This window comes from Hyla sarda, unplaced genomic scaffold (genome assembly GCF_029499605.1).
Source record: "Hyla sarda isolate aHylSar1 unplaced genomic scaffold, aHylSar1.hap1 scaffold_763, whole genome shotgun sequence".
Classification (NCBI taxonomy): Eukaryota; Metazoa; Chordata; class Amphibia; order Anura; family Hylidae; genus Hyla; species Hyla sarda.
This window is the reverse complement of record NW_026610787.1, coordinates 156,038-168,607: the sequence shown is the minus strand read 5'-3', so window position 1 is coordinate 168,607 and position 12,570 is coordinate 156,038. Positions and strand designations below refer to the sequence as shown.

The 12,570-nt window shown below is 52.6% G+C and overlaps 1 protein-coding gene across 4 annotated transcripts in view; it reads left to right on the top strand.

Annotated features, from left to right (window-relative positions):
- Positions 1-1,233: 1,233 nt before the first annotated feature.
- The window catches only part of POPDC2 (popeye domain containing 2), a 51,964-nt gene continuing 40,627 nt past the window's right edge, over positions 1,234-12,570 (top strand). For 3 of the 4 annotated variants that reach the window (XM_056554512.1, XM_056554511.1, XM_056554509.1), the window contains exon 1: positions 1,234-1,469. The gene's annotated coding sequence lies outside the window, so the exon portion shown is untranslated. Of the gene's footprint in view, positions 1,470-1,622; positions 1,723-12,570 lie in introns of all 4 variants that reach the window. The other variant, XM_056554510.1, reaches the window with a different exon arrangement.

Here is a 12,570-nt window from a genome sequence, read left to right as displayed (position 1 = left end):
AGTATTAGAATGGCTGATAACAGAGACAATAGCTGACATTCACCTCCTCTATAGTCAGTATTAGAATGGCTGATAACAGAGGATAATAGCTGACATTCACCTCCCCTATAGTCAGTATTAGAATGGCTGATAACAGAGACAATAGCTGACATTCACCTCCTCTATAGTCAGTATTAGAATGGCTGATAACAGAGACAATAGCTGACATTCACCTCCCCTATAGTCAGTATTAGAATGGCTGATAACAGAGGACAATAGCTGACATTCACCTCCTCTATAGTCAGTATTAGAATGGCTGATAACAGAGGATAATAGCTGACATTCACCTCCTCTATAGTCAGTATTAGAATGGCTGATAACAGAGACAATAGCTGACATTCACCTCCCCTATAGTCAGTATTAGAATGGCTGATAACAGAGACAATAGCTGACATTCACCTCCTCTATAGTCAGTATTAGAATGGCTGATAACAGAGGATAATAGCTGACATTCACCTCCCCTATAGTCAGTATTAGAATGGCTGATAACAGAGACAATAGCTGACATTCACCTCCCCTATAGTCAGTATTAGAATGGCTGATAACAGAGACAATAGCTGACATTCACCTCCTCTATAGTCAGTATAAGAATGGCTGATAACAGAGACAATAGCTGACATTCACCTCCCCTATAGTCAGTATTAGAATGGCTGATAACAGAGACAATAGCTGACATTCACCTCCCCTATAGTCAGTATTAGAATGGCTGATAACAGAGACAATAGCTGACATTCACCTCCTCTATAGTCAGTATTAGAATGGCTGATAACAGAGACAATAGCTGACATTCACCTCCTCTATAGTCAGTATTAGAATGGCTGATAACAGAGACAATAGCTGACATTCACCTCCTCTATAGTCAGTATTAGAATGGCTGATAACAGAGACAATAGCTGACATTCACCTCCTCTATAGTCAGTATTAGAATGGCTGATAACAGAGACAATAGCTGACATTCACCTCCTCTATAGTCAGTATTAGAATGGCTGATAACAGAGACAATAGCTGACATTCACACCTACTATAGAGGGGTCCTGGGTTTGTGTCCCTCCCGGGGGGAGGGGGGGGGGAGCCCGGGGGGGCCCCCTGTAATCTGTGTCATGTGACTCCACTATCTCCCCCCCCCCCCCCCCCCCCCCCCCGCTCACTATCTCTCACCCGTCTTGGATTTCAACTCCAAACATGGCCATCCAGCTGGGGTGTCACTTCAAGCTGTCTGCGTTACGAGACATTCCAGAGCCTCTGCCTGCGCTGCCGGAGTGTCTCCTACTATGAGTCCGCAGTGTCCTCCGCTCTGAGGGGATCTAAGGGGCCCAGACCACGGCATGTGACCAGAGACCCCATGGACTGACGCTGATCCCGGGCACCGCTGATCTTCATTTCCTCCCAGTATATTCCACGATCAGTCACCACCGATCCCGCAGTCTGAGGTGAGACGTCTGCGAGACAAGGGGGGGGTGGGGGGGGGGGGACAGGTTTAGGGGTCTCCAATGTGGGGATTTTGGGGGTCATCTGCAGAAGAATTTCCCCCCAAAAAACTGAAAGACGTGCGCTGAATTTTGTCCCAATTTACTGAATTTTAGGAGGAGGATAAACTCGATGATCCGGATTTGTCTGAGACAGAAATTGTCTGGTTTTCCCTTAGCAACGATCACAGCTCAGCGTTCATATCCCATAAAGGGGGTGAGTGACCGCAGAGGAGTTGCTGAGAGGGGCTGTAAACCTGCTGCATGTGATGGCGCTATTTATGTTTGACGTCATGTAGAACCTTATTGTACTCATCAGGAGCCCTTGCTGCAATGTGTAACATATACAGAGCCTTGCAAAAGTATTCACCCCCCTGGACTTTTATCGTATTTTGGTGCCTCACAACCTGGATTGTTTGAGGATTTTGATCACTTAAAGGGGGTTATCCAGGAAAAAAAAACTTTTTTTTAGACATCAACTGGCTCCAGAAAGTTAAACAGATTTGTAAATTACTTCTATTAAAAAAAAAAAAAAAATCTTAATCCTTTCAGTACTTATGAGCTGCCGAAGTTGAGTTGTTCTTTTCTGTCTAAGTGCTCTCTGATGACGCCTGTCTAGGGAACCGTCCAGTTTAGAAGCAAATCCCCATAGCAAACCTCTTCTACTCTGTGCAGTTCCCGAGACAAGCAGAGGTGTCACCAGAGAGCGCTGTTGCCAGACAGAAAACAACAACTCAACTTCAGCAGCTGATAATTATTGGAAGGATTAAGATTTTTTAATAGAAGTCATTTACAAATCTGTTTAAGTTTCTGGAGCCAGTTAAAGTTTTTTTCCTGGAATACCCCTTTAATTTACAGAACATGCTCCCAACTTGGAAGATTGTTTTGTTTTTTTATTTATTTATTGTGAAGCAAACAACAAATAGGACAAAGTAACAGAAAAAGTCAATAACAGAAAAGTCAATACTCAACCTGCGGACCTCCAGATGTTGCAAAACTACAACTCCCAGCATGCCCGGACAGCCGTTGGCTGTCCGGGCATGCTGGGAGTTGTAGTTTTGCAACAGATTTCGATTGTAGTTTTGACCACAGATTTCGATTGGATTGAGATCACATTTACATGTTTCCCCTTAACCCCTCGCGTGTTGCTTTAGCAGTTGTGTTCGGGGTCATTGTCCTGCTGCAAGGGGAACCTCCGTCCTCGCCTCAAATCCTGCACAGAGTGGTACAGGCTCAAGAATATCCCTGTATTTACCACCATCCAGCTTTCCCTCAACTCCGAACAGTCGCTATCCCCACAGCATGATGCTGCCACCACCATGTGTCACTGTGGGGGATGGTGTTCTTTGGGTCATGTGATTTGTGGGGTTTGCGCCAGACATAGCGTTTTCTTTGATTTTAGTCTCATCAGACCAGAGCACCTTCCTCCATACATTTTGGGAGTCTCTTCGGCTCCTCCAGGGTTACCTTAGGTCTCTGCTGTGATCTCTGCGGCTCCTCCAGGGTTACCTTAGGTCTCTGCTGTGGACTCTGCAGCTCCTCCAGGGTTACCTTAGGTCTCTGCTGTGATCTCTGCGGCTCCTCCAGGGTTACCTTAGGTCTCTGCTGTGGTCTCTGTGGCTCCTCCAGGGTTACCTTAGTTCTCTGCTGTGGACTCTGTGGCTCCTCCAGGGTTACCTTAGGTCTCTGCTGTGGACTCTGCGGCTCCTCCAGGGTTACCTTAGGTCTCTGCTGTGATCTCTGCGGCTCCTCCAGGGTTACCTTAGGTCTCTGCTGTGGACTCTGTGGCTCCTCCAGGGTTACCTTAGGTCTCTGCTGTGGACTCTGCAGCTCCTCCAGGGTTACCTTAGGTCTCTGCTGTGATCTCTGCGGCTCCTCCAGGGTTACCTTAGGTCTCTGCTGTGGTCTCTGTGGCTCCTCCAGGGTTACCTTAGTTCTCTGCTGTGGACTCTGTGGCTCCTCCAGGGTTACCTTAGGTCTCTGCTGTGTACTCTGTGGCTCCTCCAGGGTTACCTTAGGTCTCTGCTGTGGACTCTGCGGCTCCTCCATGGTTACCTTAGGTCTCTGCTGTGGACTCTGCGGCTCCTCCAGGGTTACCTTAGTTCTCTGCTGTGGACTCTGTGGCTCCTCCAGGGTTACCTTAGTTCTCTGCTGTGGACTCTGTGGCTCCTCCAGGGTTACCTTAGGTCTCTGCTGTGGACTCTGTGGCTCCTCCAGGGTTACCTTAGGTCTCTGCTGTGGACTCTGCGGCTCCTCCATGGTTACCTTAGGTCTCTGCTGTGGACTCTGCGGCTCCTCCAGGGTTACCTTAGTTCTCTGCTGTGGACTCTGTGGCTCCTCCAGGGTTACCTTAGTTCTCTGCTGTGGACTCTGTGTCTCCTCCAGGGTTACCTTAGGTCTCTGCTGTGGACTCTGTGGCTCCTCCAGGGTTACCTTAGGTCTCTGCTGTGGACTCTGCAGCTCCTCCAGGGTTACCTTAGGTCTCTGCTGTGATCTCTGCGGCTCCTCCAGGGTTACCTTAGGTCTCTGCTGTGGTCTCTGTGGCTCCTCCAGGGTTACCTTAGTTCTCTGCTGTGGACTCTGTGGCTCCTCCAGGGTTACCTTAGGTCTCTGCTGTGGACTCTGCGGCTCCTCCAGGGTTACCTTAGGTCTCTGCTGTGATCTCTGCGGCTCCTCCAGGGTTACCTTAGGTCTCTGCTGTGGACTCTGTGGCTCCTCCAGGGTTACCTTAGGTCTCTGCTGTGGACTCTGCAGCTCCTCCAGGGTTACCTTAGGTCTCTGCTGTGATCTCTGCGGCTCCTCCAGGGTTACCTTAGGTCTCTGCTGTGGTCTCTGTGGCTCCTCCAGGGTTACCTTAGTTCTCTGCTGTGGACTCTGTGGCTCCTCCAGGGTTACCTTAGGTCTCTGCTGTGTACTCTGTGGCTCCTCCAGGGTTACCTTAGGTCTCTGCTGTGGACTCTGCGGCTCCTCCATGGTTACCTTAGGTCTCTGCTGTGGACTCTGCGGCTCCTCCAGGGTTACCTTAGTTCTCTGCTGTGGACTCTGTGGCTCCTCCAGGGTTACCTTAGTTCTCTGCTGTGGACTCTGTGGCTCCTCCAGGGTTACCTTAGGTCTCTGCTGTGGACTCTGTGGCTCCTCCAGGGTTACCTTAGGTCTCTGCTGTGGACTCTGCGGCTCCTCCATGGTTACCTTAGGTCTCTGCTGTGGACTCTGCGGCTCCTCCAGGGTTACCTTAGTTCTCTGCTGTGGACTCTGTGGCTCCTCCAGGGTTACCTTAGTTCTCTGCTGTGGACTCTGTGTCTCCTCCAGGGTTACCTTAGGTCTCTGCTGTGGACTCTGTGGCTCCTCCAGGGTTACCTTAGGTCTCTGCTGTGGACTCTGTGGCTCCTCCAGGGTTACCTTAGGTCTCTGCTGTGGACTCTGCGGCTCCTCCAGGATTACCTTAGGTCTCTGCTGTGATCTCTGCGGCTCCTCCAGGGTTACCTTAGGTCTCTGCTGTGGACTCTGCGGCTCCTCCAGGGTTACCTTAGGTCTCTGCTGTGGACTCTGTGGCTCCTCCAGGGTTACCTTAGGTCTCTGCTGTGGACTCTGCGGCTCCTCCAGGATTACCTTAGGTCTCTGCTGTGGACTCTGTGGCTCCTCCAGGGTTACCTTAGGTCTCTGCTGTGGACTCTGTGGCTCCTCCAGGGTTACCTTAGGTCTCTGCTGTGATCTCTGTGGCTTCTCCAGGGTTACCTTAGGTCTCTGCTGTGGACTCTGCGGCTCCTCCATGGTTACCTTAGGTCTCTGCTGTGGACTCTGCGGCTCCTCCATGGTTACCTTAGTTCTCTGCTGTGGACTCTGTGTCTCCTCCAGGGTTACCTTAGGTCTCTGCTGTGGACTCTGTGGCTCCTCCAGGGTTACCTTAGGTCTCTGTGCTGTGGACTCTGTGGCTCCTCCAGGGTTACCTTAGGTCTCTGCTGTGGACTCTGTGGCTCCTCCAGGGTTACCTTAGTTCTCTGCTGTGGACTCTGTGGCTCCTCCAGGGTTACCTTAGGTCTCTGCTGTGGACTCTGCTGCTCCTCCAGGGTTACCTTAGGTCTCTGTGCTGTGGACTCTGCAGCTCCTCCAGGGTTACCTTAGGTCTCTGCTGTGGACTCTGCAGCTCCTCCAGGGTTACCTTAGGTCTCTGCTGTGGACTCTGTGGCTCCTCCAGGGTTACCTTAGGTCTCTGCTGTGGACTCTGTGGCTCCTCCAGGGTTACCTTAAGTCTCTGCTGTAGACTCTGTGGCTCCTCCAGGGTTACCTTAAGTCTCTGCTGTGGACTCTGTGGCTCCTCCAGGGTAACCTTAGGTCTCTGCTGTGGACTCTGTGGCTCCTCCAGGGTTACCTTAGGTCTCTGCTGTGGACTCTGTGGCTCCTCCAGGGTTACCTTAGGTCTCTGCTGTGGACTCTGTGGCTCCTCCAGGGTTACCTTAGGTCTCTGCTGTGGACTCTGTGGCTCCTCCAGGGTTACCTTAGGTCTCTGCTGTGGACTCTGCAGCTCCTCCAGGGTTACCTTAGGTCTCTCTGCTGTGGACTCTGCAGCTCCTCCAGGGTTACCTTAGGTCTCTGCTGTGGACTCTGTGGCTCCTCCAGGGTTACCTTAAGTCTCTGCTGTGGACTCTGCAGCTCCTCCAGGGTTACCTTAAGTCTCTGCTGTGGACTCTGCAGCTCCACCAGGGTTACCTTAGGTCTCTGCTGTGGACTCTGCAGCTCCTCCAGGGTTACCTTAGGTCTCTGCTGTGGACTCTGCAGCTCCTCCAGGGTTACCTTAGGTCTCTGCTGTGGACTCTGTGGCTCCTCCAGGGTTACCTTAGTTCTCTGCTGTGGACTCTGTGGCTCCTCCAGGATTACCTTAGGTCTCTGCTGTGATCTCTGCGGCTCCTCCAGGGTTACCTTAGGTCTCTGTGCTGTGGACTCTGTGGCTCCTCCAGGGTTACCTTAGGTCTCTGCTGTGGACTCTGTGGCTCCTCCAGGGTTACCTTAGGTCTCTGCTGTGGACTCTGCAGCTCCTCCAGGGTTACCTTAGGTCTCTGCTGTGGACTCTGTGGCTCCTCCAGGGTTACCTTAGGTCTCTGCTGTGGACTCTGCAGCTCCTCCAGGGTTACCTTAGGTCTCTGCTGTGGACTCTGTGGCTCCTCCAGGGTTACCTTAGGTCTCTGCGGTGGACTCTGTGGCTCCTCCAGGGTTACCTTAGGTCTCAGCTGTGGACTCTGTGGCTCCTCCAGGGTTACCTTTGGTCTCTGCTGTGGACTCTGTGGCTCCTCCAGGGTTACCTTAGGTCTCAGCTGTGGACTCTGTGGCTCCTCCAGGGTTACCTTTGGTCTCTGCTGTGGACTCTGTGGCTCCTCCAGGGTTACCTTAGGTCTCTGCTGTGATCTCTGTGGCTTCTCCAGGGTTACCTTAGGTCTCTGCTGTGGACTCTGTGGCTCCTCCAGGGTTACCTTAGATCTCTGCTGTGGACTCTGTGGCTCCTCCAGGGTTACCTTAGGTCTCTGCTGTGATCTCTGTGGCTTCTCCAGGGTTACCTTAGGTCTCTGCTGTGGACTCTGTGGCTCCTCCAGGGTTACCTTAGATCTCTGCTGTGGACTCTGTGGCTCCTCCAGGGTTACCTTTGGTCTCTGCTGTGGACTCTGTGGCTCCTCCAGGGTTACCTTAGGTCTCTGCTGTGATCTCTGTGGCTTCTCCAGGGTTACCTTAGGTCTCTGCTGTGGACTCTGTGGCTCCTCCAGGGTTACCTTAGATCTCTGCTGTGGACTCTGTGGCTCCTCCAGGGTTACCTTAGGTCTCTGCTGTGATCTCTGCGGCTCCTCCAGGGTTACCTTAGGTCTCTGCTGTGATCTCTGCGGCTCCTCCATGGTTACCTTAGGTCTCTGCTTTGATCTCTGCGTCTCCTCCAGGGTTACCTTAGGTCTCTGCTGTGATCTCTGTGGCTCCTCCAGGGTTACCTTAGGTCTCTGCTGTGATCTCTGCGGCTCCTCCAGGGTTACCTTAGGTCTCTGCTGTGATCTCTGCGGCTCCTCCAGGGTTACCTTAGGTCTCTGCTGTGGACTCTGTGGCTCCTCCAGGGTTACCTTAGGTCTCTGCTGTGATCTCTGCGGCTCCTCCAGGGTTACCTTAGGTCTCTGCTGTGATCTCTGCGGCTCCTCCATGGTTACCTTAGGTCTCTGCTGTGATCTCTGCGGCTCCTCCAGGGTTACCTTAGTTCTCTGCTGTGGACTCTGTGGCTCCTCCAGGGTTACCTTAGTTCTCTGCTGTGGACTCTGTGGCTCCTCCAGGGTTACCTTAGGTCTCTGCTGTGGACTCTGTGGCTCCTCCAGGGTTACCTTAGGTCTCTGCTGTGATCTCTGCGGCTCCTCCAGGGTTACCTTAGGTCTCTGCTGTGATCTCTGCGGCTCCTCCATGGTTACCTTAGGTCTCTGCTGTGATCTCTGCGGCTCCTCCAGGGTTACCTTAGTTCTCTGCTGTGATCTCTGCGGCTCCTCCATGGTTACCTTAGGTCTCTGCTGTGATCTCTGTGGCTTCTCCAGGGTTACCTTAGGTCTCTGCTGTGGACTCTGTGGCTCCTCCAGGGTTACCTTAGATCTCTGCTGTGGACTCTGTGGCTCCTCCAGGGTTACCTTAGGTCTCTGCTGTGATCTCTGCGGCTCCTCCATGGTTACCTTAGGTCTCTGCTGTGATCTCTGCGGCTCCTCCAGGGTTACCTTAGTTCTCTGCTGTGATCTCTGCGGCTCCTCCATGGTTACCTTAGTTCTCTGCTGTGATCTCTGCGGCTCCTCCAGGATTACCTTAGGTCTCTGCTGTGGACTCTGTGGCTTCTCCAGGGTTACCTTAGGTCTCTGCTGTGGACTCTGTGGCTCCTCCAGGGTTACCTTAGATCTCTGCTGTGGACTCTGTGGCTCCTCCAGGGTTACCTTAGGTCTCTGCTGTGATCTCTGCGGCTCCTCCAGGGTTACCTTAGGTCTCTGCTGTGATCTCTGCGGCTCCTCCAGGGTTACCTTAGGTCTCTGCCTCCATGGTTACCTTAGGTCTCTGCCTCCATGGTTACCTTAGGTCTCTGCTGTGATCTCTGTGGCTCCTCCAGAGTTACCTTAGGTCTCTGCTGTGGACTCTGCGGCTCCTCCAGGGTTACCTTAGGTCTCTGCCTCCATGGTTACCTTAGGTCTCTGCTGTGATCTCTGCGGCTCCTCCAGGGTTACCTTAGGTCTCTGCTGTGATCTCTGTGGCTCCTCCAGGGTTACCTTAGGTCTCTGCTGTGATCTCTGCGGCTCCTCCAGAGTTACCTTAGGTCTCTGCTGTGATCTCTGCGGCTCCTCCATGGTTACCTTAGGTCTCTGTGCTGCCTCTCTCATTAACGCCCTCCTCGCCCGCTCCGTGAGTTTTGGTGGGCGGCCTCTCTTGGCAGGTTTGCTGTTGTGCCATGTTCTTTCCATTTGGTTATTATAGATTTGATGGGGCTCCTGGGGATCATCAAAGATTTGGATATTTTTATTATAACCTAAACCTGACTTGTACTTCTGTACTACATTGTCCCGTGTTTGGAGAGCTCCTTGGTCTTCATGGCAGTGTTTGGTGACTGATGCCTCTTGCTTAGGTGTGTATATGTAATGACAGATCATGTGACACTTAGATTGCACACAGGTGGACATCATTTCACTAATCATGTGACTTCTGGAGGTAATTGGTTGCACCAGAGCTTTTTATGGGCTTCCTAACAAAGGGGGTGAATACATACGCACATGACAATTGTCTGTTTTCTATTTCTAAACAATTGTTTTATTTATATATTTTTCTCATTTCACTTCACAAACTTAGACTATTGTGTTCTGATCCATCACATAAAATTCAGATTAACAAAACATTGAAGGGGGGTGAATACTTTTGCAAGGCACTGTACTCCTGTGTGACCACAAAAGAACATAGATCACAGCTCCCTTCCCCCAGGACCCCCCGAAATCATAACACCGCTCAGGATCCCCCATAGATCACAGATCTCCTTCCTCAGGATCCTCCATAGATCACAGCTCCCTCCCCTCAGGATCCCCCATAGATCACAGCTCCCCTCATTATCCCCCATAGATCACAGATCTCCTTCATCAGGACCACTAAAGATCACAGGTCCCCCTTCCCTCAGGATCCCCATAGATCACAGCTCCCTCCCCTCAGGATCCCCCATAGATCACAGCTCCCCTCATTATCCCCCATAGATCACAGATCTCCTTCATCAGGACCACTAAAGATCACAGGTCCCCCTTCCCTCAGGATCCCCATAGATCACAGCTCCCTCCCCTCAGGATCCCCCATGGATCACAGCTCCCTCCTCTCAGGATCCCCATAGATCACCGATCTCCTTCCTCAGGATTCCCCCATAGATCACAGCTCCCTCCCCTCAGGATCTGCCATAGATCACAGCTCCCTCCCCTCAGGATCCCCCATGGATCACAGCTCCCGTTATGCTCCCCCATAGATCACAGCTCTCCTCCCTCAGGATCCCCCATAGATCACAGCTCCCTCCTCTCAGGATCCCCCATGGATCACAGCTCCCGTCAAGTTCCCCCATAGATCACATCTCTCCTCCCTCAGGATCCCCCAAAGATCACAGCTCCCCTCACGATCCCCCATAGATCACAGCTCCCTCCCCTCAGGATTCCCCACAGATCACAGCTTTCACCCCTCATGATCCCCCATAGATCACAGCTCCATTCCCTCAGGATACCCCATAGATCACAGCTCACCTCATGATCTCCCATAGATCACAGATCTCCTTCCTCAGGATCTCCCATAGATCACAGCTCCCAACCCCTCAACATCCTCCATAGATCACAGCTCACTCCTCTCAGGACCCCCATAGATCACAGCTCGCCTCAGGACCCCCCATAGATCACAGATCCCCTTCCTCAGGATCCCCATAGATCACAGATCTCCTTCCTCAGGATTCCCCATAGATCACAGCTCCCTCTCCTCAGGATCCCCCATAGATCACAGCTCCCTCCCCTCAGGATCCCCCATAGATCACAGCTCCATCCCCTTAGGATCCCCCATAGATCACAAATCCCTCCCCTCAGGATCCCCCATAGATCACAGCTCCCTCCCCTCAGGATCCCCCATAGATCACAGCTCCCTCTCCTCAAGATCCCCCATAGATCAATGCTCCCCTCAGGATCCCCCATAGATCACAGCTCCCTCCCCTCAGGATCCCCCATAGATCACGGCTCCCTCCCCTCAGAATACCCCATAAATCACAGATCTTCCTCAGGATCCCCCATAGATAACAGCACCCTCCCCTCAGGATCCCCCTTAGATCATAGCTCCCTCCCCTCAGGATACCCCATAAATCACAGATCTTCCTCAGGATCCCCCAAAGATCACAGCTCCCTCCCCTCAGGATCCCCTATAGATCACATCTCCCTCCCCTCAGGATACCCCATAGATCACAGCTCCCTCCCCTCAGGATCCCTCCATAGATCACAGCTCCCTCTCATCAGGATCCCCCATAGATCACAGCTCCCTCCCCTCAGGATCCCCTATAGATCACATCTCCCTCCCCTCAGGATACCCCATAGATCACAGCTCCCTCCCCTCAGGATCCCTCCATAGATCACAGCTCCCTCTCCTCAGGATCCCCCATAGATCACAGCTCCCCTCAGGATCCCCATAGATCACAGCTCCCTCCTCTCAGGATCCCCCATAGATCACAGTTCCCTCCCCTCAGGATCCCCCCATAGATCACAGCTCCCTCTCCTCAGGATCCCCCATAGATCACAGCTCCCCTCAGGATACCCATAGATCACAGCTCCCTCCCCTCAGGATCCCCCATAGATCACAGTTCCCTCCCCTCAGGATCCACATAGATCACAGCTCCCCTTCTTTAGGATCCCCATAGATGAAAGCTCCCTCCCCTCAGCATCTCACATAGATCACAGCACCCCTCAGGATCCCCCATAGATCACAGCTCCCTCCCCTCAGGATCCCCCATAGATCACAGCTCCCCTCAGGATCTGCCATAGATCACAGCTCCCTCCCCTCAGGATCCCCCATAGATCACAGCTCCCTCCCCTCAGGATCCCCAATAGATCACAGCTCTGTCCCCTCAGGATTCCCCCCCCCCCCATAGATCACAGCTCCCCTCAGCATCCTTCATAGATCACAGCTCCCTCCCCTCAGGATCACCCCCCATACATCACAGCTCCTCTCAGGATCCCCCATAGATCACAGATCTTCCTCAGGATCCCCCATAGATCACAGCTCCCCCACAGGATCCCCATAGATCACAGATCTTCCTCAGGATCCCCAAAAGATCACAGCTTTCTCCCCTCAGGATTCCCTTTAGATCACAGCTCCCTCCCCTCATGATCCCCCATAGATCACAGCTCCATTCCCTCAGGATCCCCCATAGATCACAGCTCACCTCAGGATCTCCCATAGATCACAGATCTCCTTCCTCAGGATCTCCCATAGATCACAGATCTCCTTCCTCAGGATCTCCCATAGATCACAGCTCTCAACCCCTCAATATCCTCCATAGATCACAACTCCCTCCCCTCAGGACCCCCATAGATCACAGCTCGCCTCAGGACCCCCCATAAATCACAGATCCCCTTCCTCAGGATCCTCATAGATCACAGATCTCCTTCCTCAGGATCCCCCATAGATCACAGCTCCCTCCCCTCAGGATCCCCCATAGATCACAGCTCCCTCCCCTCAGGATCTCCCATAGATCACAGCTCCCTCCCCTTAGGATCCCCCATAGATCACAGCTCCCTCTACTAAGGATCCCCCATAGATCACAGATCTTCCTCAGCATGCCCTATAGATCACAGCTCCCTCCCCTCAGGATCCCCCATAGATCACAGCTCCCTCCACTCAGAATCCCCCATAGATTACAGATCTTCCTCAGCATGCCCTATAGATCACAGCTCCCTCCCCTCAGGATCCCCCATAAATCACAGATATTCCTCAGGATCCCCCATAGATCACAACTCCCTCTCAGAATCCCCATAGATCACAGCTCCCCTCAGTACCCCCCATAGATTACAGATCCCCT